This window comes from Vipera ursinii (genome assembly GCF_947247035.1).
Source record: "Vipera ursinii genome assembly, chromosome: 1".
Lineage (NCBI taxonomy): Eukaryota > Metazoa > Chordata > Lepidosauria > Squamata > Viperidae > Vipera > Vipera ursinii.
The window spans coordinates 110,128,069-110,140,552 of record NC_139512.1 but is presented as its reverse complement, the minus strand read 5'-3'; the positions used below and the strand labels follow the sequence as shown (position 1 = coordinate 110,140,552).

The 12,484-nt window shown below is 42.1% G+C and overlaps 2 protein-coding genes across 2 annotated transcripts in view; one reads left to right on the top strand and one right to left on the bottom strand.

The window, feature by feature from the left end:
- HRAS (HRas proto-oncogene, GTPase) overlaps positions 1-12,484 on the bottom strand; it is a 136,259-nt gene that overhangs the window by 781 nt on the left and 122,994 nt on the right. The gene's annotated exons all lie outside the window — the stretch shown is intronic.
- LOC310632473 (uncharacterized protein) overlaps positions 1-12,484 on the top strand; it is a 98,589-nt gene that overhangs the window by 41,567 nt on the left and 44,538 nt on the right. The window lies entirely within an intron of this gene.

The window sequence follows — 12,484 nt, the reverse complement described above, 5'->3', positions numbered from 1 at the left end:
AAACCAAGATCATGGCATCTGGCCCTCTCAATTCCTGGCAAATAGATGGGGAAGAAATGGAGGTAGTGACAGATTTTATTTTCCTGGGCTCCAAGATCACTGCAGATGGGGACTGTAGCCAAGAAATTAAAAGACGCTTGCTCCTGGGGAGGAAAGCCATGGCAAATCTAGACAGCACACTAAAAAGCAGAGACATCACCCTGTCAACAAAAGTGCGTATAGTCAAGGCTATGGTCTTCCCAGTTGCAATGTATGGCAGTGAAAGTTGGACCATAAGAAAGGCTGAGCGCCAAAGAATTGAGGCCTTTGAACTATGGTGCTGGAGAAGACTCCTGCGAGTCCCTTGGACTGCAAAGCGATCAAACCGGTCAGTCCTAGAGGAGATCAATCCCGACTGCTCTTTAGAAGGCCAGATCCTGAAGCTAAAACTCAAATACTTTGGCCACCTAATGAGAAGGAAAGACTCACTGGAGAAAAGCCTAATGCTGGGAAAGATCGAGGGCAATAGAAGAAGGGGACGACAGAGAATGAGGTGGCTGGATGGAGTCACTGAAGCAGTAGGCGTGAGCTTAAATGGACTCCAGAAGATGGTAGAGGACAGGAAGACCTGGAGGAACATTGTCCATAGGGTCGCGATGGGTCGGACACGACTTCGCAGCTAACAACAACAAAAACTACTTCCATTAAATCTGGTTTAAAATTACTTTCCACATATGTCCCATCTTGAATTAAAAATCTACACTCCTGGCAACAATTTGTAAGCAAGATGGAAATAATTTAGTATCAATTACTTAAAATAATAAAAAAGTTTTCCCCTTAGAATTTTTTTGATGCTATGTTCAGAATTTTATTTTTATGTTGCTTCAGAAAACATTATTTTACTGAGCAAAGCAATATCTCAAAAAGAAAATGCAAATATTTTCTATTTAGGTATTATTTCCAAAACCTTTAAACATCTTCATCCCTTGGTTGAATAGTAGCTACAGAAAAGTGCTTATTTGCCAGACCTCTTCTCATTCTGACATACTAACATGTAGTGTAGTTAACATGTAATACCAAAGTTGGTGGCTCTGAAGCTCTGGTTTCAATCCCCCTTCCTCATCAGTGGGGGATTGAAAAAGACACCAGTATCTCTGATCAGTTACATTTAAATTGGCCTTCAGTTTTCTCATTGGTTGAAGTGCTACACCTTCCAGATTCTTTTTTTAAAAATGGAGGAGGAATTGCTATGTTCCAGAAGGATATAAATCAGATGATGGAAAATCACATATCTCCATTCTACCAGAGACATTTTGATCTGAAATTTATGTCATCCTTGTGTATCTCTGTGATGCGCAGTGGCGTAGCGTGGGGGTGCAGGGGGGGCTGGCCGCACCGGGCGCAACATCTGGGGGGCGCGCTCTGATCCGAGCCGCCGGGTCGCCGCCCACTGTGGAGGGGGTGTGTGCAAATTACTTGCCTTGCCCCGGGTGCTGACAACCCACGCTACGCCCCTGGTGATGCGGTGAGGTTTCTGACAACTAGGCAAGCAAAAATGCATAATTTCACAAGTGAATTGGTGGCGCCTTCTTCAGAAGAAACAAGTGACAATAATGATGTAGTATTTTCCGTAGAGCTGATGGGCGAATAGGTTCCCATTGAAGAGAGCTTCTGCCTTCTGAGATTTCTCTGTTCTTTCTAGTAACTTCCTTAATGCTACTTTTGGTATTTCCCGGGCATTATCTTGCATAATGGCCTGCCTAGATTTTTTGTAAGTTTTACTTTTTGCTTCTTAAGTATAGACGTATGGAGATAAAGAACTAAGATAGTAGTGGGGCACTAGCTGCCTGCTCATTTTCACAGTTCCCCATAAAGTAGCTTGAGAGAGAGCTGGTTAGCTCAGCAAGGTACCGGCTGGCTTACATGAGAAAGTTAAGGAAGGCAAACCTGGTTAGAAGTCCCCAGGTCGGGGAATACCTAATTTGTGGGCAGCATATTTAGATTCTAAACTAATATTGTAAATAGTGGATCAGATTAACTCTCTGTTCAAAATTAGCATAATGAATGAAGAAGCGATTACAGAGTCCATTCATGCAGTCACCACATGCATCTTTCTCTCAACGCTTGTTTCTGATCTATATCTTTATACTTTTAAGTGCAAGTATCTCTTTTTACTATTTTGTGGTTGCTTTACAGGAAATACTTGTGCTTCAAACCAAAAACCTAGCAAAACTTAATTCTTTCTATTATAAAGTGCCTATATATTTTTGTAGTACTGTTTCCATTATAGAAATTAAAAAAATATTCTGGAATAATAAAGTTGCTTTAAAAGCTTGAGCTGATGCTTTTGCCTTTAAGTCACTTTCTGATTTCCAGTGACTGCCTGGACTAGTCCCTGCAGTTTTTTGGGTAAGATTTTTTGCAAGTAGTTTGACATTGCTTCCTTCCTAAGGCTGAGAAGGTCACCCAGCTGAGTTTGTATCTGTGGGACTAGAACACATGGCTTCTTGGTTTCTAGTCTGATGCCTTAACTCAGTGGCGTAGCATGGGTTGTCAGCACCCGGGGTGGGGCAAGGCAACCGGAAGCGGAAATAGAGGGGCGGGCGGGCGGTGACGTCACGGCACTGCTGAAAAGATGCGCCCCGCAGCGGCGTAGACTTTCCAAGAAGAGTCGCGCGCATGCGGGATGCTTCTGGGTCCCTCTCGAGGGCGGCTGGGCGGGGCTCCGACCTGCAAGAGCCGCTGCATTCAAGCTCGCACGTGAGCCCCGCTAAATAAAGCCACGCATGCGCACGAAGCTAGGCCGGCCGGCCAGCAGGTCCGTCTTCGCTCGGCCAAACCTGCCAGGGCGCCTGCGGGGCGCTTGCGGTTGGCCTGAGCCTGGGCGGAGAGTTGGCCGCTTCTATTTATTTTATTCAGTTTATGTGGCCGCCCATCTCACCTGCCGGACTCATTTCGCTTTGCAAGTAAGAGCAGCTCGAGAGCGGAGCCAAGCCAACTCTGTGCAGCCCTTGGGGCTCCCTGAGCACTGCGTTCAGCAACGAACCCACGTTTCGGACTCTTTCCCACCCCCTTTGTGGAGCTTTGCATCTAGAACTCCTTCTCGGTCCCTGACGAGCCTTTTTCACTGATTTCTCGCCACAGGTAGTCCGCGCAGAGTCCCGCGGCGCTCTCCAAGCAGGAAGCGCAGGCGTGAGACCGCGTGCACTTGTTCACTTCGGGTTTTGGGTTTGGACCAGATATTTTCCATCGCCGGCTATCACAGAGCCGAACCGGGCGACTTTTAAGGAAGGCTCTTATTCTGGAGCAGTCCGGTGCGTTGAGAAAGAAGGGACTCCAGTTTCTTCCTTCGCGGAACTGGAATCCAAAGTCACCCTGCTGCCACCATCCCGCACGCCCGTCCGTCCGTCCACTACCCTTTCTGGCTCGCTCTCCCGGAGCGGATGAAGGAGACACGGGAGGGGGCGGGGGCCGGGAGAGGGGGAGGGCCTCTGCAGCAGGGGGCCTCTCCTGGTTGGGCCCGCGTGCTCCGCCTGTCACTGGGCGGCGTGTATGTCGGCGGCCTGGCCCCGCCCTGCCTCTTCGCAGCCCGCGGCGCGGACAGAAATGACACAGAGCCTCGGTGGCTACCGAGCAGCTCAGTGCGAGCGCGCCCCCCCAGATGTTGCGCCCAGTGCGGCCGGCCCCCCCTGCACCCCCCACGCTACGCCACTGCCTTAACTGCTACACCAAACTGACACATGGAGCCTTTAAAACTTACTGCACTGCTTGTGCTAAAGACCTTTGCACCTTAAGCATCTTACAGCCTGCACCACTGTGCAACTTATGGCAGAAAAAAACAGTAGGTCAGTTTCCTGGGGTTTGCAATATTGTGACTGAAAATAGCTTGAAGAAGTACTGCTGCTTTTGGATTCTGCAGGGTCAGAAATGGAGGAGTTTGAAAGTTGCTAACTTACAATTTTGCCATTCAGTAGGAAAGAAAAGTTGCAAACTTTGTTTGCACGATCAAGCTTTTTTTCCATGAGCCCGAATAATTTTTAGAGCTTAATATGAACTTCACAGTGTGCATTTTTAACTCAGACATTTCTAAAAATACTTTGTTTCTAATAAGTGAGTCCTGTTCTTATATTTGTAGTTCAGAGGAAATAATTATATGTGAAATGGGAAAAGTATACTGTGACATACAGCATGGCAGTCAAAGGGTGGGAGTTGATAGTTGATAGGACATAGGACAAGTGAAGGGAAGCTACGGCAGCCCAAATCTCTGTAGTGATAGGAAATTTAGAGATGGGTTCACAAATAGCATTTTGATTACCATGCGTTCTGCACTTGTGGTTCATATATTTGGACTACAGTACATGCACGGAGGCCTAATTTTTAAAAACCTGTTTTCTGTTCTGAATTAACAAAGTTCTTAACTTTTTCATATTTCATGAGAGGAACATATTACAACAGATAAATATCTCAAATTAGCAAATATTCTTGCAATATCTTAAAAGAAATGTTTTTGGAGAAAAGTCCCACTGCATCAGATGCTTGGAGGACCATATAGGTCTTCAAGTATATAGAGGATTATGAGCACCAAAATTAGATGGAAAAGAGGTTCAGGAGGTAGTGAATGAGAGAATCTAAGGTTGATAGTGGTAAGAAGGTCAGATGGCGAAACCTGGTTTCAGAGCCCTGCTCCAGTGTGAGCTTCATTGGGTGACCTTAAGCCAGACATAAGCTTAACGTACTTCCATAGGATTGATGCGGAAATTGAATTAATTGATGGTAAATAGCAATAGAGCAGACATGTCAAACACAAGACCCGGGGGCCAGATCCGGCCCGCGAAGTGGTTTCATGTGGCCCGCGAAGCCATCCTGGAAACAGTGAGGGAACGGCCCCCACTGCCTTGGCCCTGGCCCAGAGACCCTCCTTCTGCCAGAGACCCTCAGATCTGTCCCACTCCTGCCCAGGCCCCCATAGGCACCCCTGATGTGAACGATGTAGAGCTGGCCACGCCCACCCAGCAGGCCATACGCACTCTAGCCACGCCCACCCAGTAGGCCACGCCCACCCTGGCCACACCCACCCGGCCCCCTGAGGGCAACCGCAATGCTGATGCGGCCCTCAATGAAATTGAGTTTGACACCCCTGCAATAGAGCAATTGTCTGCTAAGGTGCTGTCCCACTACTCTGTTTCTTCCTGATATTAAGAATTGAAATTCCTTATGGCTCCATGGGACTACAAAATGGAAGCTGCAGATGGAAGAGAAATAAACAGAGAAAGAGAAGGAGTGAAGGCAGTTCTGTGGATTCCTGTAGCATCAAATACCATCTCCTAGGAAAAGGAAAACACCCTGTAATTACAGGCTCCTCATTTAGTCCCAATTAGCCAAATAGAACATCTGGGGCAGCAACTGTACCAGAGTATATTACTGATTTCACTTTTATGCTACAGATGTAAAGATTATTTTTTTTTAAAAAAAAGATCGTATTCTGATAGTACTTTCACAGAGGCTTTTTGTACCCTTTCAAAACAAGCTCCAAATTTCAGTGTTTTCATCACATCATAAATGTTTCAGAGCAATCTTTCTTTTTTCCTTCACCGGTTTTTTTTCCTTTTGCAACCCTATAAACTGTAGTTTTCTTGCAGGTGGATGTGTGTGTTGTTTTTCCATTGGAGAGAAGTCTTGCTTCACTCCATCTGGCTGTAGGGTCTTCAAAACAGCTCTGCAGCTGGAATGGATTTTTTCATGGTAATGGTTCACATTTTGTTATTGTTATCTTTGCTTTTTTAACAAAGCAATATGAGTAAAAACAGGGAAACATAGTTCACTTTATTTTACTTTGGTGAAAGTGAGGTTGAGTGGATTTTGTTGTTCTGGTACGCATCATGATCCTGATTAGAGTAGTGTTTTTGCACTATTGGCCAGTCAGTGGTTACACCGACTAGCCCAAGGCTTTTCAACCAGTGGTACGGGTGCCACCTGTGGTACATTGGCACCTGGCAGGTGGTACGCGACCATCCTAGAAAAGTGGTAGCGGGAGAGGGGAATGACAGCACCACACAAGCCTGAGTGAGGGATGACTGGAGCTGCAGGGCTGTCAGGGCTCAGTGGAAGTGCCAGGATCAGTGCCAGGCTCCAGCTGGAGCTCAGCGCTGATCCTGGCGCTTCCGCTGAGCACAGAAGAAGCGCCGATCGGCTGGAATGTTGCAGCATCTGCAGGGTCTTGTGGTTTACATTCAGATGCTTGGCAACTGATTCATATTTATGACGGTCACAGTGTCCCAGGGTCATGTGAAGTGACCAAAACCTTCTGCAACCACCCAGCAGACGGGGGGAATAAAAACCAAACCCCCACCCCACCCCCGCTGCCAATCCTCAACAGAAATACTCACAACAATGAAAACCTCCGATAGGAGGAAGAGCGCCACCGGGCAGGCAGGTATCTTGCTCGGCTGTGGCTTGGGGGGCACTTTTTTCAGTGCCATTATAACTTCAAACAGTCACTAAGCCAACTGTTGTAAGTCAAGGACTATCTGTACTTCATCACATTTTTCCTTTTTTTTTTTTTTTGGTCATCAAATTTCTGACACCTTGCTTAGGCGACTGGTGGTACCCGGATGTTGCCATATCCTAAAAGTGATACAATGGGTGAAAAGATTGAAAAGCCCTGAACTGGCCAACAGTACAAAAACACTTCTGTTAAAAAGTGGTTACACTGACTAGCTGATAATGCTCCTTGTATGTTCGGTTGGACTGATTGGCTGATGGTGTTTGTTGAATGCTCTTAGCATCTTAATGTCTACAGAAGTTATTAAGATAAAAACAATTGTGATGGAGAAGCTTTTGTAGTGTGTTGAAACCTCTCTTAGATTTAATTCTACATTTACTTTAAAAACGCATTTATGGAAATGAATTAATGATTGTTCCCTATATGAATATCTAAGCTATATTGTGGATCTTGCATTGGGAGTTGGAAATCTAAGCTGATGAACCATTTGGTCAGTTTCTCCTTAAGAAGAAATGCAAAAAAAAAGTTTTCTCAAAAACTTCAAGGAAGCTGAGCTCACAGACCCTAGGACCCTCTCCACTTCCTCAGATCCAACAGGATCAAACCTTTCCCAAATAATAAGGCAAATTCTACAGAATTGTATTAAAGCTAGGGACCAGCTTGGAATGAGTCTGAGCAGTTTTGTCCATCAGATACTCTGCAAATTCCCAGGAGGATTATGTCACCCTAAACAAGGCCCACAGGATATTTGTCCGTGGACACAGTAAGTTAGCTGGCTCCCAGAGTGGAGGAAGATGGTTCTAGATCTGTCTTGAGGTATATAGCAGTTGGCAAAGTCAGCAAGCCTTATTACTGTTATTAATTTAGAAACAGAAGTTCTTTAAAGTTGGCAGCAGTTAGAATTATCCAACTTAGAAATACTAATTAATGTCATTGAGTTACAGATATAAGCTAGGTGATTGTTTTGGAAATATTTCAATAAATTCTAAATATTTCAGTAAATTCTAAATATTTCAATAAATTCTAAAGTAGTTCCGGAGGAAAGCAAAAGAGAAAAGCAATTTACTTTACTTTCCCTAGTCCTCTGAAGTAGAGAGTTAGCTCTCTTCAACTGAAAAATGTATCTTGATGATTAATTTAAGAGTAACATCTTGGGTGCAGCTGGGATGGGCATTCAGATAGTTCTAGTACATTACAAACAATTGCCTTCTAGTTTGAAAGGGGCTAATTTTATTTGATTAGTAAAACAGAACATGGTGGGAGTGACATCTAGCTTAAACTGATCAGGAAAGTTTCTTGGTTTCCAGACTGTAAGTTGCATATTTTCCCCATGTTTCATAATTGGAATTTCTTTTTAAGAAGATTGTATTTTTTTGTGTACTTAATTGTAAAGGAAAAGGTGGGAGGATGGTTGATTAAATCCAACTTCCAGTCCCAATATTTTGGCCAAACTGTTATTCCCCCGGCTTTATATAATAACGGTCAAGAAGCTGGATCCTTCTGACCCTTTTAATCTGAGCTGTTTTCTCCAAGTATGTACTACATTGAGCCCCTGAGAAAATTGAATATGTCATAAATGTTCAGAAGCATACTGTAAAACAATAAGTTTTACTTGATTTTATAACCTTACTGCATCAGTTTTGACATTGCATATATATCAATATAGTGCTTTCCATCCATATTTCTGGTAAGATTATTTAAGATGAGTGAAAAAAGTAAGCACTATGGATTTCTTGGAATAGTGTGAAATAGCCCAAGTTGGTTATACAGTCTTACTTTACTTATACTCTAGGTTTCAGGTTTTTTACAGATGTTTTATTCTGCAACTCAGTTCCTGATTGCATGGGTTCAGAAATGGGGATTGCCTTATATTTGTAGTCTGTATACAATTTGAATTCAAGAGTATTGATTGGCGAATGGAGGAATACAGATGCTTCCTGGGAAGTATCAATTAATTGATCATTGGGAATGGTGCTGTCTCTATTTTGATTGATCTGTCTCATCTGCTGGCTATGTGTGACCCGGATCGGTTGCCTGTCTGAGTGGTATATTGTACCTACCTCTATTGTTCTATTCTTCCATATCACACTCTGTCCTAATCAAAATGAGGTGAAGACATTAATAAAACCTAATTTGTATTCTGATAATAATATGAAGAGAAAGAGAGGTAGTAATCCACTGTTTCAACACAGAACTACTTTAAAATAACATTTTATTCAGCTTACCTTCGTCCCTGGCCAATTAGGCATGAGCTGAATAAAATAGCATCTTACTCTGTTAGCGACTTTTCCTGTGATCCTTGATATAGGATCAACCTTGTTAACTCTCAGGAGTCTTTTTTCTGCTATGCATTCAAAATGGTCTGTGATTCTCTCTCTCTCTCTCTCTCTCTCTCTCTCTCTCTCTCTCTCTCTCTCTCTCTCTCTCTCTCTCTCTGTGTGTGTGTGTGTGTGTGTGTGTGTGTGTGTGTGTATACGTATATACATTTTGAGAGTGGGCATCAGCATTTCATTTTTTTTAATGTGTGCCAGTGTGTTCACAGAAAAAAGTGACAATAAAGATTATTTTATTTAAGGCATTTTTTCTTATCAAACGAAGTGAAAATGTTGAAACCTGTGAAGTTTTTTAGGGCTACTATGCTTTCATACTTTCTTTTAAGCAAATAAGGAGAATATCATCAGTTGAACTGCACTGTAGTTTGAATTGCATTGATTGTGTGGTAAGATTTCCCCCTACCCTCAGGAAATTGGATTTAATTACCAGAGTAATCTATCACTTTAGATCCAGTGATACAGTTTTCTTCTCACTCTTAGGTATCAGGATTCAAATGGAACATTGGTCTTGGAACTAATGATCTGCTACAAAGCTATTTTTTAGACTATTTATCCACCTTTATTATTTTTTATAAATAACTCAAGATGGCAAAATACCTAATACTACTTCTTCCTTCCATTTTCTCCAACAACAATACAATGAGGTGTGTGTTAGGCTAAGAAAGAAAATGTTTGGCTCAAGGTCACCCACCATGCCCTAAGGCAGGACTAGAGCTCACAGTCTCCTGGTTTCTAGGCCAGCACCTTAATATACTACACTAGGAATGGAAGGCTTCAATATTCAGTCCAGGTAAATTGTGCTGATAGTTTCTGAACTGCTGGAATAATATGGCAATTTTTTTAAAAAAAATATTAGCACAACTGTATGAAATATTTATATTCAGTATTTTTTGGCAACATAAAATTTTGAACGAGAACAACATGCTCATTTCACTTATTTATTAGATTTAATACAGCTACCCTCTCCAGCTGACGCTGGGTGGCTTACAGAATATAAAAATAAATTAAAACAATTACAAAATAAGATATATCAGACTAAATAACTATTAAAATAAGCGCAGTAGCACACACACCTCCTACTCCAGCACAATCATGGCTATCCAGAGTCAGTTTGGTATAGTGGATAAGGGAGTAGGCTAGAAAGCGGGAGACTATGAGTTCCACCTTAGGTATAAAGTCAGGTGGATGGCTTGGGCCAGTCGGTGCTTGGAAGCAGGCAATGGCAAGCCACTTCCACAAAACCTTGACAAGAAAATGTCAGGGACTCGTGCAGTTGCCAAGAATCAACACTGACTTGAAGGCACACAAAGAAGGCACACTGGTTTCCGACAGGAATCCAGTGACCCAGATTTCTTTTTATATTTCACTTTTCTTCTAGGGCAACTGGGGCTAACTTGAGGCCCAAGGACAGTTGCAGCCCATGAATCTCTTCTGTGGTCTCCAAAGCCACATCTGACCATAATAGCTAGAAGAGGCAATCCTAGCTATTTGGAGAAAAGAAAAGCTCAGAAACTTATATAATTTTTAAAACAATCCAAAACAGTTTAGAAAACAAATACGTTCAGCACACCACCATATTTTCTCCAAGAAACTATTGGGCCTTAACTCACAGAGATGTGGACTTTCAGATATCAAAAGATTAGAAAGTTGTTTAGAATGCTCAAACTCTAGACATCATCTATGGCAGGGCTCCCCATCCTCCGGTCCGTGGACCAGTACCGGGTCGCGGTATGCCAGCGACCGGTCCACACAAACAAGGAAAGGCCCATCTGTGGGATGCAGGCAGCACACAAAACCACGCCCCCTCCGGTCCGCGGAAAAAACTCTCTCCACAGAACTGGTCCTGGTGCCCAAAAGGTTGGGGACCTCTGATCTATGAAAGCCACCCCACTTCAACAGTTCTGTGTTGGAAGAAAGTGAAGGGGCTAAAGACATCCAGTGAGCAGTACAATCTCAGGGACTTGACTCTTGGTTTCTTGGTTCAAATTAAACACCTTAATCCCGCTATAGTACATTGGATAGCGTCCACAGGGATTTGTCTCAGAGTTTGAATGGAAGCTGGCTATGTTCTTTATTTAATCTTGGAAGCTAAACCAGTTATGCTTTTATATTATATACTGTACGTGATTGGGCTTGTAGAAAAGAAGGTTGTATTTTGGTTCAGGCAAATATATGCTTAGTCCAACTGAGGAGGAATTTTCTCCTTGTAGTCATAACATGCTACTACATATTGTAGGAAGCAATGGTAAACTACTAATGAAAAAGCTTGCCAAGAAAACTGCAGGACTTGTCCAGGCAGCCCCTGAAAATTGGACATGATTGAATGGAAGAAAAAATTAATTAATACATATAACAGCAGTTTAGAAATGACACAATGTTAAGTAAGGAACAAAATATCTTACACTTCGGGCATTCAGGCCATTTAAGTAGAACCAAATAACATCAACAATAAATTGTATTACTGCACATTAGCAAAGGGCAATCAAAATGTATTAATATTAATTGGGGAAATCTCATACTGGCTTTATATTTAATTGAGTTAAAATTTTAAGAGAGAAGTATAAAAATTGTGGGTTTCAAAAATTTCTTTAATTTTCTACTTTTTACAGTATGGCTTGTGTAGATTAGTACAAATTTTGAGTTGTTTTTATCTAAGTCAAGAAAAGAAAAAAAATGACTTGCGCTTCCATTATCTGGCAGATGAATTCCAAGTTAAAACAAAACAAATGTTGTTTATCTTAATTATGCCCTGTAAAATCTAAAAATAGCAATGTCGCAGTACTCCTGTAGAAGTTTTGGAAAATTAAGTCAACACTGAGAAGTGTAGCAGTTTTTTAAGGTAACCTATCTCTCTAGTAGCTTTTCAACTTCTCATATCTCTATTTTAAACTGCGTACATTTTTTGTGAAGCTACTGAACAAGGAGCAAATGGAATACTGTATGCACTCTTCATATCCTTGGACAGCTCACTACTAAAATATCCTCCAGTTTATCTGTCAACTTATTTGGCTGATAACAGCATTTCCAAAAGTATTTTGGAACCTTTTACTCATGGAAGAGGTAGTCACCAATAAGAGACTATATTTTTTTGAACCAGCATACTTCCTCGAGTAAATCATTTTCCATCTTATCCATGTTAAGTTTCATTTTTTTCTTTGACAAACTGTTTCTTAGAGGTCAGTCATGCAGAAGTTGTAGAGAAATCCAATCTTGAATTCCTCTGAAAGAGAGGTGTACGTGAATGTCCCACAATATAATTCCTAACAATCAAATAGAAGTCTTTCAAGTAGAGTAGCACCTTCTGGTAGCACCCAGGATGTCGGAGCAGAGCTGTCAATGTAGCTCCCTCAAGCACGTCAACACTATCCAGTAGTTGTTAAAATCAGCCAGATCCAATGATAGTATAAAATAAGCCTCTGACAGGGGTTCAACTTATAAGTAATGGAACAAACAGATGTAGGAATATATCCTCAGAAGATATATCTCAGAACTGACTCATGTGAATATTATTAAATGGCCCAATGCGTAACCTAATCAATTTAATTGAATAATTTAATAAATTCAAAGCAGCTCGAATCTCTTCTCTATCACAATAGCCTGGAAAAAGAAAGAGCATCCATGCTGTTGTTGCTCCCTAAACGAACAACTGAAAGAATAAACTTGGTGTTCT